The sequence below is a fragment of the Tupaia chinensis genome, unplaced genomic scaffold (assembly GCF_000334495.1).
Source record: "Tupaia chinensis unplaced genomic scaffold, TupChi_1.0 Scaffold000275_1, whole genome shotgun sequence".
NCBI classification, from domain to species: Eukaryota; Metazoa; Chordata; class Mammalia; order Scandentia; family Tupaiidae; genus Tupaia; species Tupaia belangeri.
In genome coordinates, this window is record NW_006159757.1 from 7,906,593 (window position 1) to 7,921,056 (window position 14,464).

General features: G+C 41.7%; 1 long non-coding RNA gene across 1 annotated transcript; it reads left to right on the forward strand.

Moving 5' to 3' along the window:
• The first annotated feature begins 2,839 nt into the window (after positions 1 to 2,839).
• On the forward strand, positions 2,840 to 12,457 carry LOC114008042 (uncharacterized). The gene is made up of 3 exons (XR_003549612.1): positions 2,840 to 3,343; positions 6,045 to 6,178; positions 11,579 to 12,457. It is a non-coding gene; the product is annotated as an uncharacterized LOC114008042 (long non-coding RNA).
• The last annotated feature ends 2,007 nt before the right edge of the window (positions 12,458 to 14,464 follow it).

Here is a 14,464-nt window from a genome sequence, read left to right on the forward strand (position 1 = left end):
GGAGAGAGATGAATAGATCATAAATGGATACATAGATATTCAGATATTTCAATATTCTGGAGGAAAAGATACGCTTATTTTTCATAAATGCTTCCTGGGGCAAATCATTCAATTACCCAAATTATAAAATAACCAGGTCTCTGTTTCATACTATAGAATATTACCAACCTTCAGATCCCATTTGACATCTTTATTTTTTAACAGGAATTTCATCCACCTTTTTTCTTATTGTTACAGGTAATACCCTTCCCCATCTAAAACTCAGTTTTTGTTATGATTTGAAAAATAACTTCAGAGGAAACAAAAAGAGAACCTCTAGTAAATTTTATTCCCCCTTCTTCCCTCTTTTTTTAGAGAGATTTTTGCTATAAGGTGTGTGTGCTCACCAGAGACACAGAGAGACAGAGAGATAGAAAGCACCCCCCAAGGGGATGGCCAAGTCGCAATCCTTTCTCTTCCATTCCCCTCTCAGGATTTTGGGTATGCGCACACATGTACAAGGCATGAGTTTTAAGCTGCCAGGCCCAGGACTCGAACCATGGTCAACTACATGGGAGTCCAGTGACATAATCATTATGCCATCTGCTGGCCCCTCCTCCCTGCTCTTTCTTTAAAGTCAGTAATTCTCTCTTCTATGAGAAGAAGAGAAAGAGAGAAATACAAGCACCCACAACAGGGTCTTCATGCTGTGATCCAGCCCCAGTCCCAGCTGGCTCAAGTCATGGACACACGTACACACCCAGTATGTACAGGGAGATCCCAGACATTAGCCCAGCACCTTCCCATCTGGGTCCAGTAACATGGAGTGTTGCATTACTGCTGGACACCACTTCTGGCCCCAAAAATTCATTCCTCTCTTTGCTACCTGATTTGACAGTATTGCCCCAGTATATTTATTCAACCTCTTTAGTAACAATCACGAAAATAACATTACTTATCAAATTTAGTGGAGTAGTGGTAAAGATAAATTAGATAATTTTGCACAGAACTATTGACTCCTTCAAATAAAAACAGGTGATCATTTTACAACAGTCATTGTCAATGAAGCTTCATAGTATCTCACTGCTGGTACAAGTCTGTGCACCCCTAGTCTTCCCTGCTCCCCAATGCTACACATACTAATTATCATTAAACCAAAGTACCTGCTTTGGCTTTCATTAGCATCAGCAGAAAAAGAATTGCTACCTCTGTGATCTGACCCTGAATGATTTGGGACAGATCTCTTAAGCACTTGCCAATTTCACGGGATCATATTGTGATGAATAAGAACAAAGGGGAGGGACCTGGCAATGGCACAGCAGTAACACAAGTGGACCCACAAGAGAAAGGTCCTAGGTTCACATCCTGGCACCTCCCTGAGCACACCAGTCATGCACATGTGTGCTCGTGATCCAGGCTGGCTGAGACGGCAGAAAATCTCAGCATGAAGACCCTGTTAGGAGCACCTGCCTGCCTCTCTCTCTCTCTCTCTCTCTTTTTCTCTCCCTCTCTTTTTCTTTGTCTTTCTCTCTCATGAAAAAAAAAATTTTTTTAAGAAAAAATAACCAAAAAGAGAAAAGGGAAGTGAGAGCTAAACAAATTTAAAAGGTATTAAGGTCATTTTCAAGCCCTTGATTCTGAGATAAAGAATGACTGACTCTGTGGGGCGAGACTATGGCGCACTGGTAACACAATGCTCTGTGAGACTGACTCAGATTTGAAGCCTCTGCATTTGCATCCACAGGCCTTTCCGAGCATGCAGGGCATGCATGCCCATCATCTAGAGCTGGCTAAAGCTAGAGGTGACTGTGACGTGAGGACCCTTTAGGAGTGCCTGCCTCTTCTCTCTTTTCCTCCAGGAAACAAAAATAAATAAATAAACTTTTAAGATAAATGACTCTAAGGCTGGCAGGTGGCATGGTAGTTAAGGGTACTGGACTCCCACATGGCCAACCAAGATTCGAGTCCTGGACCTGGCAGTTGGCTTTCTCCCTTTCTCTCGCTCTCTTGCTCTCTTGCTCTGTTCCTCTCTGGTCAAATTTAAATAAATAAAGTTAAATAAAAAATAATTCTTAAAAAAGGACAAATGACTCTAAAGTATTCAAGGACATTAAAGAGAGATGTTTTGTGAAAATTATAGCTACATTTACTTTTTAGCTACTTAGCTTTCACCACAGTACAGTCCATCTAGATTCTACCCTGCCCTGAATTTTTCTGTCTAACCTTTAGAATAAGGGTTTTAAGCAAAGATCTAAGCTTGAGTGAAGAAAACTTATCTTGCAGGCAAGAAATATGGCGAGAAAGAGCAGAGTAGTCTCTTGAGTTAGCTAGGAGTTGCTTTTACCTACTATAAGCAGAGACTCAAGATAAGAGTAGCTTAATTGTTCTAGAGTTGATTTTCTATCATCTATGATGTAATCTGAAGAAGATGATCAGAGCCTGTAGAATGATTCCATGCTGTCATTAGGAACCAGGTTCCTTACATCTTTCTGCTCCCATCATTAGCTGTGGAAATTTTGTCCTCTTGAAGTCACCTCATGGTCACAAGATGGCTGCTGGAGCTCTAATCAACCCACCACTTTGCAGAAAGAAAAAGAGAGACACAGAAGTATAAAAGATCCTTTTTGCCAGCTGGCTCCTATAAAAAAGCCTTCCCAGAATCCTTGGCCACACTTCCAGCAAGGGAGACTGAAAAACAGGCTTTCAACTAGGCACATTTTCACCTTCCTGTTACAGTAAAGGAAAGGAAGAAGGCAGATTGAGTAATCAAGTAACTGCCTCTCACAAGGTTACTTCCTCCAAAGGGCATTTATAAAATGCCCCGGTAATCTGTGATGGGGCTCTCTACCTTTCTCAACAAGCACCCTGCTTTTCTGCCTGCCTTCTATTTTTTCTCCTCTCAAGTCCCTCAGAGGCAACCCTCTAGCAAGGTTCCATTTCTCAAGCTTGTCTTTAGATTTAGTCAAGCTCTAGCCCTCCTACCTAAATAATGCCATCATCCCTGAACTCTCTAACTCTTCCTACTCCCATCTGGGACAAATGTATGGAATTGGAGACAGGGAAACTGAAGCAAGGAAAGGGAGAAGGACCATCTTTGTTCTTGCCCCCCCCACCCCACTTCTATCATTGTTATTTTAATCTGGTAGCAATTTCCTTTTCTTAGACTTTCCTCAGTGCATAGCACATCCTATTGTCATTTCATATTTACAGGAAAAGACCACATCCCATCAGTGAGGAAGAAGGGCAAAACCCTTCTAATCACTCCCCTTCTCTACCTCATCATGAGATCAGGATATAATGAAGCAGGCGCAATTGTGCCTAGCAACCAGAGCTGCCTCTTACCGTCTTGGCTTGATGAAAGAAGGTACATGGTTGTTAAGAATCCAAATGAGCTCTTCACTCTAATTATTGTTTCCTTTGCTGTGCAGAAGCTTTTTAACCTGACATAATCCCACTTGTCTATTTTCAGGATTATTGCCTATGCTTTGGGGTTCTTATTTAAGTCTTTGCCTACTTGATGTCTCTAAGAATTTCCCCTGTGCTTTCCATCCATAGTTTTATAGTTTTAAACTTTTTTTAAATCCGTTTTGAATTAATTTTTGTTAATGGTGAGAGAGAGGAGTTCAGTTTCACTTTCCTGCTCCTGGATATCTACTTTTTCCAGCACCATTTGCTGAAGAGATTTTTTTCCCCATTCTATTGTCTTGTGCCCTTCATTAAAAATTAGTTGACTGTATATTTTGGGGTTTACTTCTGGGTTCTCTATTCTGTTTCATTGGTCTACATGCCTATTTTTATACCATATCCTACCATGCTGCTTTGATTATCATAGCTCTATAATACATTTTTGGTCAGGAGTGAGATGCCTCCTACTTTATTCTTTTTGCACAGTATTGTTTTGGCAATACAGGGTCTTTTATGATTCCAGACAAATTTTATGATTTTTTTTTCTTGTTCTGTGAAGACTATCTCTGGTAATTTTATTGGGTTGCCTTAAGTTTGTAGATTAATTTGGTTAGTATTGACATTTTGATTATATTAATTCTTCCAATCCAGGAGCATGGGATGTCCTTCCACTTTTTTGTATCATTTTCAACTTCTTTTTTTGAGTTTTTCATAGTTTTCCTTTTAGAGGACTTTGATTTTTTGGTTAGGTTTATTCCTAACTATCTCATACTTTTTGTGATATGCCATGTGTTCATGACCAGAAGGTCCATTTTGTATGCTATAAGGATGTACAGTAAGTAAATGTAAAAAAAACTAAGAAATTAAAAAATTAAATGTTATGATTTAGAGAAAGAATTCAAATGAGCAAATGTGCTGCAGTTCTCTTCCACCCAGCCTAGAGCCTGGGGGATGGTTCCAAGGTGGGCAGAACTCAGTGAACTGCCTGTGAGGCTGACCTAGAAGACATGGCTGTGGAGAGACCAGCAACTCCATGGCTGAGAGAGGTCCCATTTCATCCTCTCTGCAGAGTCACAGGATTCCATAATACTGAAGCTAGATTATAATGAACAGACAACTGCTTCAGTTCCCTGCAGATGTGTCCTCATGTCGCAGAGAGGCCAGACTCAGGGATGTTATGAAGCAACACATACACACACACATGCATTACACACATATACAGACATTAATAAGCACAAACATGTATGCACATATGATTTGCACATACACATACATGCATTGTCCCAATAGATCCTGCTGATCCACCCTGCTCTGGTCCTGCTGATATCCTGGCCCTGGATCCAGTGCTGGGCAAGAAGCAGAGTGGAGGCCTCTGCCTCAGAGTGTCCAGCAGCATCTGGACCATCACCCTCCCCAGCCCATGCCTCTCTCCCATCTAGCTCTCAAGGTGAGGTCCCAGGTGTCTGGCAGCTTTCTCCTGAGGCTGACACTCATCCTTGAACTCTCAGTGCATTTATCCTGGCTCCAGGGGTCTGCAGACGTCCTGTGTGCCCCTCCACCCATTCACCTGCTCACCTACAGAGCCTGCTCTCTTCTTCCTATTCAGTTCTTCGGAATCTCTAGCCTGTTATGACACCAAACTTCAGAACCTGGCCTAGATTCCTAGGACTCACCAACCTGGCCACCCTCCACACCATCTCACCTCACTGGCATCCAAAACCCAGCTTTTTCCCCATCTGGTTCCCCCAACATCCCCAGTGGACACCTGCTCCTCAGCTTCCATACCAGGATAGACTAGTAGAACTCCATCCTAGTCCAAGTGTGGGAGTGGCCAATTCTCTACTGAAACACTGATTTTCAGGAGTATTTACTCTTAGGGAGTTCTCATATTCAGAATAATCTTGGCTATTTATTCCCAAACCAGTTCCTCACTTCTAACCAACTCTGGGCCAGTTAAAGTGTGTTTGCCAAGAAATGTGAACTAATTCTAAGCTCTAAAATCAGTCTCCTGAAGTTAAAAGAGATAACGGGAGAGACAAGGAACTCCTGTTAAATACATGTACATGGTACAGTGACCAAAATATTTTTTCTTCCTTCTTACCAGTGGGCGTGTGTGCTCACCAGACAGACAGACAAAATGTACTCCCCCAGTGGGCCACAGCCGTGTCTCAGTCCCCCTTTCTCCTCAGTCCCCTTTCCTCCATCCTGTCAAAATTTGAGCACAGGGGAACCAGCAGTTAGCATAATGGCTATGTCGCTGGACTCCCACGTAGTTGACTGCAGTTCGCATCCTGGACCTGGTGGCTTAAAACTCACACCGGGCGCGTGTGCGTGCGTGCCCAAGATCCCAAGAGGAGAATGGAGGAGAAGGGATTGCGGTGTGACCATCCCCCCTGGGGGTGATTTCTCACTTTCTGTCTCTCTCTGTCTGTCTGGTAAGCGCACATGCCCTATAGCGAAAACCTCTCAAAAAAAAAAAAAATTTGAGCACACACGCTCATGTACGTAGTGTATTTTAGAAGCCAGGATTTGAACTGTAGTCAGCCATGTGGGATCCACCTTTCCCTGCACAACACTTAACCACTGCACTATGGGGCCAGCCCAGTAACCAATGTTTTATGGCCATCATAAAAGAAAACTTGTATTGCATCTCACTTAAGGATGAGTTTGCTTTTCGGATGTCGGTTCACTCCTTTGTCTACTGTCATCAAAGCCTCAGACTAACTGAAGAACTAAAAGGGATTACTGCACAAAGACACATTGGGATATGAAAAGCGTCTGTATCAGCCATCATGTAAGTCTTTTTTCTCTTTCTTATTTTAGGCCTCCCCAAGCAGAGCGAGTTGAATAGGGCACAGTCTAAATATTGATTTCTCAGGAAAAGTTCATCCTCCTCACCACACTCCTCCTGCCCCACCGTAATATAAATCTGATGCCCTGAGAGACTATGTCTCCTATAGGCATCTCATTCACTCCCATCTCTCACCTCACTCTCACTCACAAAATTCAGCACATGGTTGAAAGAATGGAGAGCCAGGCTATATAATGGTTGAGTGTTATTGTTCTTTCTGTTGTTTTAGAGCAGGGCTAAAGTTTATCATGTGACAACAAGGTACTATTGTCTTCATGAAATGAGGGTTGAGGCTCTCCAGTGGTATTTGTGGACTTTTTATATGCCATGCCATCAACCTCAAACCCATCATCTTACACTCAACCAGTGAGACCAAAGCGCCTTACTTAGGCTTCCCTGCAGCACTGTCATTTTATCTCATACTGCACCTCATTGTTCACACGCCTGTTTCTATCACCACAGTTAGAACTAGTTAGGGGTAGGAACCACATGTGACTTATTTATTTATTGTTTATCTTGTCTATTGTTAACCAGAGCTATAGAGTTAGCAGGCATGCTTTTTAAAGTTGACTGAAGTGATTTGGTGGCATAGTTTGAATACATATCTCAGAATTTCACAGTTTATGAGCATATTCTATTTCTAAAAACAGTTTCAAGTCAACTTGGTTTCCCCAAATGTTAGATAATTGTCAAACATTTTAAATTGCTATCCAGCCATATTGCAATTAGAGCAAACATATGATACATTGGTTTTGCCAAAAAATGAGTGGTTTAAATGATCACATTTCTCTCTACATTTGTGAATGTTTTATCAGCATTCAGACTGTGTACATAAGATATTTAAATGTCTATGTGTATATATATGAATGTTAATAAGATCTACCATTTGTTGAGTTCTTACATCTTATAAGTCCATAGTGTTGAGCTCTTACTTTATGCTTAAGGCTTTACATATGATTTAATCTTCATGTGGTTCTGTAATATAAGTGTTTTTATCCCAGGCTTATGGAAAGAAAGCTTGATTTTCAGGAAGATTGAATAACCCCACTTGGGGATATACAGCAAATAAATGGTAGCACCAGGGTTCAGCTCAGGACTATCTGTGCAAAGCTTTTGCTTTTGCATATTTTCCATGAAAAGTAAGAGTAAGCTTTATCAACACTGAAATCCTTGCTAAGCCCATTTTCTTTTATAATGCATCCTCAGTGAGAAAAAAAATACATATCATTTAATCAATCTTATTTCTAAAGCTGGAGAGGCCTTTCCAAGGACTGAAGTTGAAGTTTAGGAAAAATATCAGTTGGTGCATGTTTTGTGAGGTTTTTTTCCTCCTCTGAAAAGTGGATCGAACAGAGACACAGGGAGCTGGAAAAAGATGTGAGGCACTGATGTCATGTTGTTTATTGGCAGAGTTTAGTGAGAGCTCACAGAGCTCTTGGTAGGCTCACAAAGCCCATTGCAGCACTTTCAAGCACTTCCTTCCTCTTAGAGCTATTAACGCTCATGGAGAATGTTCACAGAGTGCTTTCCTCCCTTTTGGAGCTTACAGTGAATGGAACTGAACTAAGCCAAGCCAAGGCTGAACTAAGCCAAAACCATCAGGGCTCCCTAATCTCAACCAAGGCTAAGCAGAGCAGAGCTAGCTATCAGGGCAGTGCAGCACATGGCTCACTGACCAAGCACTCCTTTTCTTTTAAAGGGAGTGCAGATGATAGTGGCTCATTGTCCAAATCAAACTGTTTTATTAGATACTACTGCCAGACTGATTATTCCCTGGTTGCTCAGATAGCATCTACAGCTAGACTGGCCAATATGGTAGCCACTGGCCACATATAGGAGAGGTTTTTGCTATAGGGCATGTGTGCTTGCCAGAAAGACAAAGAGAGACAGAGAGACAGAAAGTAAGAAATCACACCCCAAAGGGGGGACGGCCATGCCACAATCCCTTCTCCTCCATTCTCCTCTTGGGATCTTGGGCATGCAAGCACACGCACCCAGTGTGAGTTTAGGCCACCAAGTCCAGGACTTGAACTACAGTCGACTACATGGGAGTCCAGCGACATAGCCATTACACCAACTGCTGATCCCAAAACTAAACAATATTTTTAAATTCTGTTCCTTAGTTGCACTAGCCACATTTCAAGTGCTCAGTAGTCGTATGTGCTTGCTAACTACCATTTTGAGCAATGCAACTATAGATGAATGACCAGTCAATGGCACGGTGACTAAGGTGACTGGATCCCACATGGCAAATTGTGTGATTCAAGTCCCAGGTCCAGTGGCTTGTAAAACACACTGGGCATTTGATAGAAACTTCTCCTTCTGTGCAGATGGGAGAGCAATAATAGAAAGAAGACTTTTCTTGGGTCATAACACATGCAGTTTTCTTGACCCCAAACTCTGCTTCCAAGCTCAGATTGAGTCAGCAGCAGAGCAGAGGCCTTGCTGTGCTAGGTAAAATTTGCCAGCATCCCCTTTAACTGCAAGCCCAGAGTGGTGTGGACCAGTTGTGCTTTGTCATATTCATTAACCAGGCTCTAAGGATAAAACAGAGGCTTGACCTGCCCACATCAAGTTTAGAAAAGGGAGACTCTGCCTTCCAGTTAGGTGTAGTGTTCATGAGGCATCCCATTCTCAGGTGGTCTGGCTCCTTGAAGGGGAATTTCAAGCACAAGATCACAGTTTAGATCTGTGGGCTCTTGGCCCCTGCCAAAATAATCTTGGCCACAATTAAAACAAAAATGAAACGAGCCAGACAAAACATGCAAAGGCTAAACTTCCCATGCCTTAAACCTAATAGCTCATTTTAAGATGAAGGAATCATACAAGGTCAAGGGAATTACGCATTGAGCTGAGGTGGCTCCACACCACTTTCTGCCTCATGGAGGGGACCTAATCTAAGTAGAAGTGCATAGTGAATTCCTTGGCCTCCCTCACCACACTGGTTCTGTGTGAGGCTAGCATGAGTTAAGCTGGTATAGCATGAGATATCTGAGTTTGTGACTTATAATCTTGAATAAATAACTCATTTTTTCCTGGCTCTCAGGATACTTATTGGTAAAGGAATTGTAATTTAACTTAAGTAGTCATTGTAAAGACTGCAAATGCAAACAAGTTTTTAGAAACTGAGTTTTCTCAACGTTAGTACCATTGTGCTACATATTTAGGCCACATAGTTCATTGTTGTCAAGGGTTGTCCTTGAATTGTAGGACATTTGGAAGCATGCTTGACCTCTACCCACTAGATGCCAGGAACATTCTACTTGGCTTGGTCAACTAGGCATTGCTGAATGTCTTCCTGGGAAGGTGAATTACCCATAGTTGAAAGCTGCTGTTATAAGAGGTGGATCTTCAAAAAGTTTGCAAAAATACATATTATGAAAAATTATGCAGGGTTTTGATTTTTTGCACAAAAATAAACCACTTTCCATAAACTTTTGAAATCTTCTTATATAAAGACATCTGTAAAATCATAAAGCATAGCCCAAATGTTCATTATTATTAACATACAATAATTTCATTTTTATTTATTTATTTTTTTGGAGAGAAAGATTTTTGCTATAGGGCACATGTACTCACCAGAGAGATAGAGAGAGAGAGACAGACAGACAGACAGAAAGCAACGTAAAACATCACCCCCCAAGAGGGGATAGTCATGCTGCAATCCCTCTTCTTCCATTCTCCTCTCAGGATTTTGGGCACACGTGCACACACACCTAGCCTGAATTTTAAGCCACTAGGTCCAGGAGTCAAAGTGTGGTCAACTGCGTAGGAGTCCAGCAATGTAGCCACTTTGCCATCTGCTGGTCCCAACAAGCAATGATTTCAAAACGTTAGAAGTACTTCTAAATATTGATTTTTTTATATTAATATTTTCAAGAGCTTACAGAGACTATTAAAGCCAATGGGACACTTGTGGGAATGTGTAGTGATGGCTTTGTGGCAGCTTGTTTGTGTTTTTAACATGTGAGTACACATCAGTGTTGGCAGAGATGGAATTTGGGGGGCCCCCAAGCACATGAGCAGCAGGGGAGAGCCACTGAACAAATGTACCCATTTCTCTATTATGTTTGGTCATGTAGGCCACCAGGCTGTGTCCCCTTCAAGTACTGGAATCATTTCTTTATAAAGAAATCTTTATATTTCTTAACATCTGTCTTGGTCAAACCAGCTGCTATAACAAAAATATCCTAAACTGGGTAGTTCAAGTAAAGAACATCAATTTCTCACAGCTCTGAAGACTGGGAAGCCCCAGATTAATGCGCTGGCCAGCTTGGTGTCTGTGAGGACCCTCTTCCTTGTTTGCAGGATCTTCTTGCTGTCCTCATATGGTGGAAAGGAGAGATCATGTTTTTTGTGTCTCTTCTTATAAGGACACTATTCTCATCATGAGGGCTCCACCCTCATGACTTAATACCTACTAAAGGCCCCACCTCCTGACATCTTCACACTGGGGGTTAGATTTTAACACATGAATTGGTGGGAATGACACATTCATTCCATAACAGCATCACAACCCCAGCACCTGACACTACCTGGCAAAGGAAGTGAAAGAGGGACTTAATCAGTAAATGTACAGAGAACAGTGGTTCTCTACCTTGCTGGCTCATTAGAATTACCTGTTTAAGAATTACAAGCTTAAAAAAGATACACTAAGGGGCCACATCTTTGTGACTTACTGGTCAAGGGAGCCAGATTCCATCCACATAGCTGATTGCATGGTTGGAATCCTGGTCCTGACAGACTGAAAACACACAGGGCATGAGTGCATGCCCAAAATACCAGTAATATGGAGAAGGAATTGCGGTGTAACTATGCCCCATTTGGGAGTGCTGTCTTCCTTTCCCTCTCTCTCTCTCTCCAAGTATATATGAACTCTGGCAAATTAAACACACACACACACACACACACACACACACACACACACACACAGAGGGGGCTGCACAGTGGCATAGTAATAACACGATGTTCTGCAAAGCTGACCTATATGGGAAGGTTCTGGATTCATATCTGGAGACCTTCTTAAAAACACCAGGTTTACATGTGCTCATGACTCAAGGATGGCAAAAGCTGGGATAGATCATGGCATTCAGACCCTGTTGAGGACACTGTCTCTCTCTCTCTCATTCTTTCTCTCTATCCTTTTTGCTCATGGAAAAATAAGTCAATAAATAAACTTAATAAAATGAAATATACTGATGCATGAGCCCTACCCTCAGAGACTCTGGTCTCAGGCACAGTTTGGACATTTTAAGCCCCTCCAATGACTCTAAAATGTGGTTGAAGTTGAGAACCACTGGCATAGGAAGAATGCAGTAAAGTCTCTTACTCTTTGGTGCACAGATGGTCCTGTCCCACAGAGGGACCCACCTGAGCATCAGCATACCACTCATCCAGTGCTTGAACGTCCATGGCACCCTCCAGCCAGCACTACCTCCTCAGTGCTCATTGTGCACCATCTCCAGCTCACACGCTCCTGTGTCTGTTTTAAATTCTCCTGAATATATTTCTGTGTCATTGGCCTCCTCTCAAGAGTCAACGGACAGTCATCCTCAAATCAGCTCTGGGTTTGAGATCTTGCCGAAGTTCTGGAAACTTTGTATAAAGTTCAGGTGATGACACAAGAAAGAGAAGACTGAGCTGCTAAAAGGAGGGTTGAGGAAGGAGCCTCAATTCAGAGATTTGGAAGAAAGTGGCATTATCCAACCAACTCACAAGGGTTTTAACAGTTGTTAACGGTTGCATGTGTAACTCTTCTCAAGAACAGAACTTTGGGGAAATTTTCGTCATATCAACCAAAGGAGATTTGGGACTTCAAGAACTTCTCAGATCCTGGAAAGCTCCCAGGAGTCGACTTTCTCCTCTATCTGGTGTGCGGCTGTCCCTAACTCTCTAGGAAGTGAGAAAAGGGACATAAAATTGCAAAAGCATAAGAAAAAAAGAGGGTTCCAACTCTTTGTTGTTAATTCTGTTGTGATTCTATGTGCACGGACATGAGGAGTCAGCACAGAGGCAAACTGTCCATCTAAGACCGATCACGCAATCCTGCCCTGCAGTCTGCTGTCATTTCACGGGTGTGAACACAGTCTGACATCAGGATAATAGGTGCTGGTGCCGGGTCTTTCTTTATTTTTTCTTTCCTTTCTTCCTTTCTTTTTATTGCAGTATAGCATGTATGCTCATCAGAGAGAAACAGAGAGGATAAAGGAAAAAGCTGCAATCCCTTCCCCATTTCTCCATCCTGCCAGGATTTGGGAATGCATGCACATGTACCCAGTGTATTTTCTGGAACTCAAACCATGTGGTTGGCAATGTGCACTCCAGCTCCTTTAACCACTAGCCACGGAGCTGACTTTGTACATGTTACTTTTCCTGTTGATTTTTCATAGCACTAGGGATCCCAGATAAGGACAACTATCCACTATAAGGCCCTTAAAGAAAAAGTTTAAATTAAATGAGGTTTCCCTAGTTTTTTCCATGCTACTCAAAAGAGGAGTAATTACTATTTATGCTTTTAGGTGTGTAAAAGTGCTCAACATATACAAATTACAAACTGAATTTTTCAAACTTCAGATTACTTAATAATTGATGAACAATAACCTCAATAGATGCCTTCACCTATACTTTTTATATACTTAGACACAAGGCAAGTTTTGCTGGAGCATATGTGAATTAATGCATGCTGACCAAAGAGAAATGGATGTAAAATGTGGAGGGGGGGATGTTATCAAAGTATGCCACAGTTATCTTTCAATTGCTTTGGAGAGTATTTTTATGAGTTTTTTTCATTTCCTATTTTCCATGCCTATGTTGTTGGTTTTAGCCAAGTCAATGGCAAAGGACAGGCATGTGTGAACGGGTCTGCAAAAATATTTCCCAGCACTAAGGTTTTTGTTGAACCCACTGGCAAGACAGAGAAGAGGCACCACATTCTTGTGAAAAGCTTCTTTCACAGAGAGTGCATTCAAGGAGAAAATCAAGCTTGAATTGCTATTTCTAAGGGAGAGCTTGAAAGACAGATGGAAGGAGTAGGTTCCATGGGAAAGGAAAAGGAAGAAAGAAAGGGAATGGAATGGCTTGCCAAAGTAAAGCTGGCTGTGGCTGAGAGTTCTTTCAGAACTGCCAGGAACCTTGGGAGTCATACACTTTTCTCTCCCGGGAGGAGACCCAGGGCAAAATGACAGTTCGCTAACTGGAAATGCCTTTCTCCTGGGCCAAAGCTCCACTCAGAAAGCATTAAAAAAAAAAGTGAGCTAAATCCCTTCTCTCCTTTAGTAAAGCAGTTCTGGAATCAGGAAGAGACACATAGAAACCAGAAGTAGAGGCGTTCCTAACGTCAACTCCATGAGCCGCTGTAAGGTTCATGAATGAGCTTTGGGAATGCTCCCAAATTAACGCCAAAGCTGAGGTCAGACCAAGTTCAGAGGAAAGTTTCTATGCTGGATTGATCATATTTAGAAGATTTTTTTCATTTCAGAAAGCTTGTTCTATGCACATAGCCTATTCTTCACTAATGTAGAGATTAGTGCAGTAAGTCCTATTTTGAGATATTTCATCCTCCCCGATGTTCAGAAGTGCCTGGTATATGTTAAAAGTAGATGTAGTATAGTAACACATTTCTTAAATATCTTTTTGTTAAAATCCATATGAAACATTGTCTTTAGAAAATGGAATGGCCAAAACTCCCTCTCTGGGCAGGGCACATTGCATTTGTGCTCTGGTTTGAGGAAGCTCTAGGAGGAAGTGCAGAGGGCTCTAGCCAATGCATGTATAAGGAGGTGACATTAAACTGCGTCTCACAGGTCTGCATTTGTCTTGCTTTACTTGCGTGTAATGTATTTAAGTGACCAAAATAAGGCTTGATTTTACAGCATCTAATCTTTCTACATGTTAAAGAGGTTGCAAGTGTTTGACAAAAGTACAGCTGGTATGCTATTTTTTTTTTTTACATTTTGTGTTAAAATTTATAAGAAAGACTGTTCTGCAAATACTTGTAGAAAACTTAAGACTACCTCTAAGCAGTATATCAGCTTATAGTTGACAACAGAGTTGATAGTAGTGAGAAATGGACAAGATTTAAATCAGAATGTTTCCATTTAGAAGACACTTTCGGGATCTAGGGTTTGTGCTATATGCAGTGCATGCAAATGTTTCTGTGTGTATAATAGATGAAGTTAGACCTCTATCTGACACTCTAGTTTTTCTGTACAAGTGCACAAGCTATGTTAA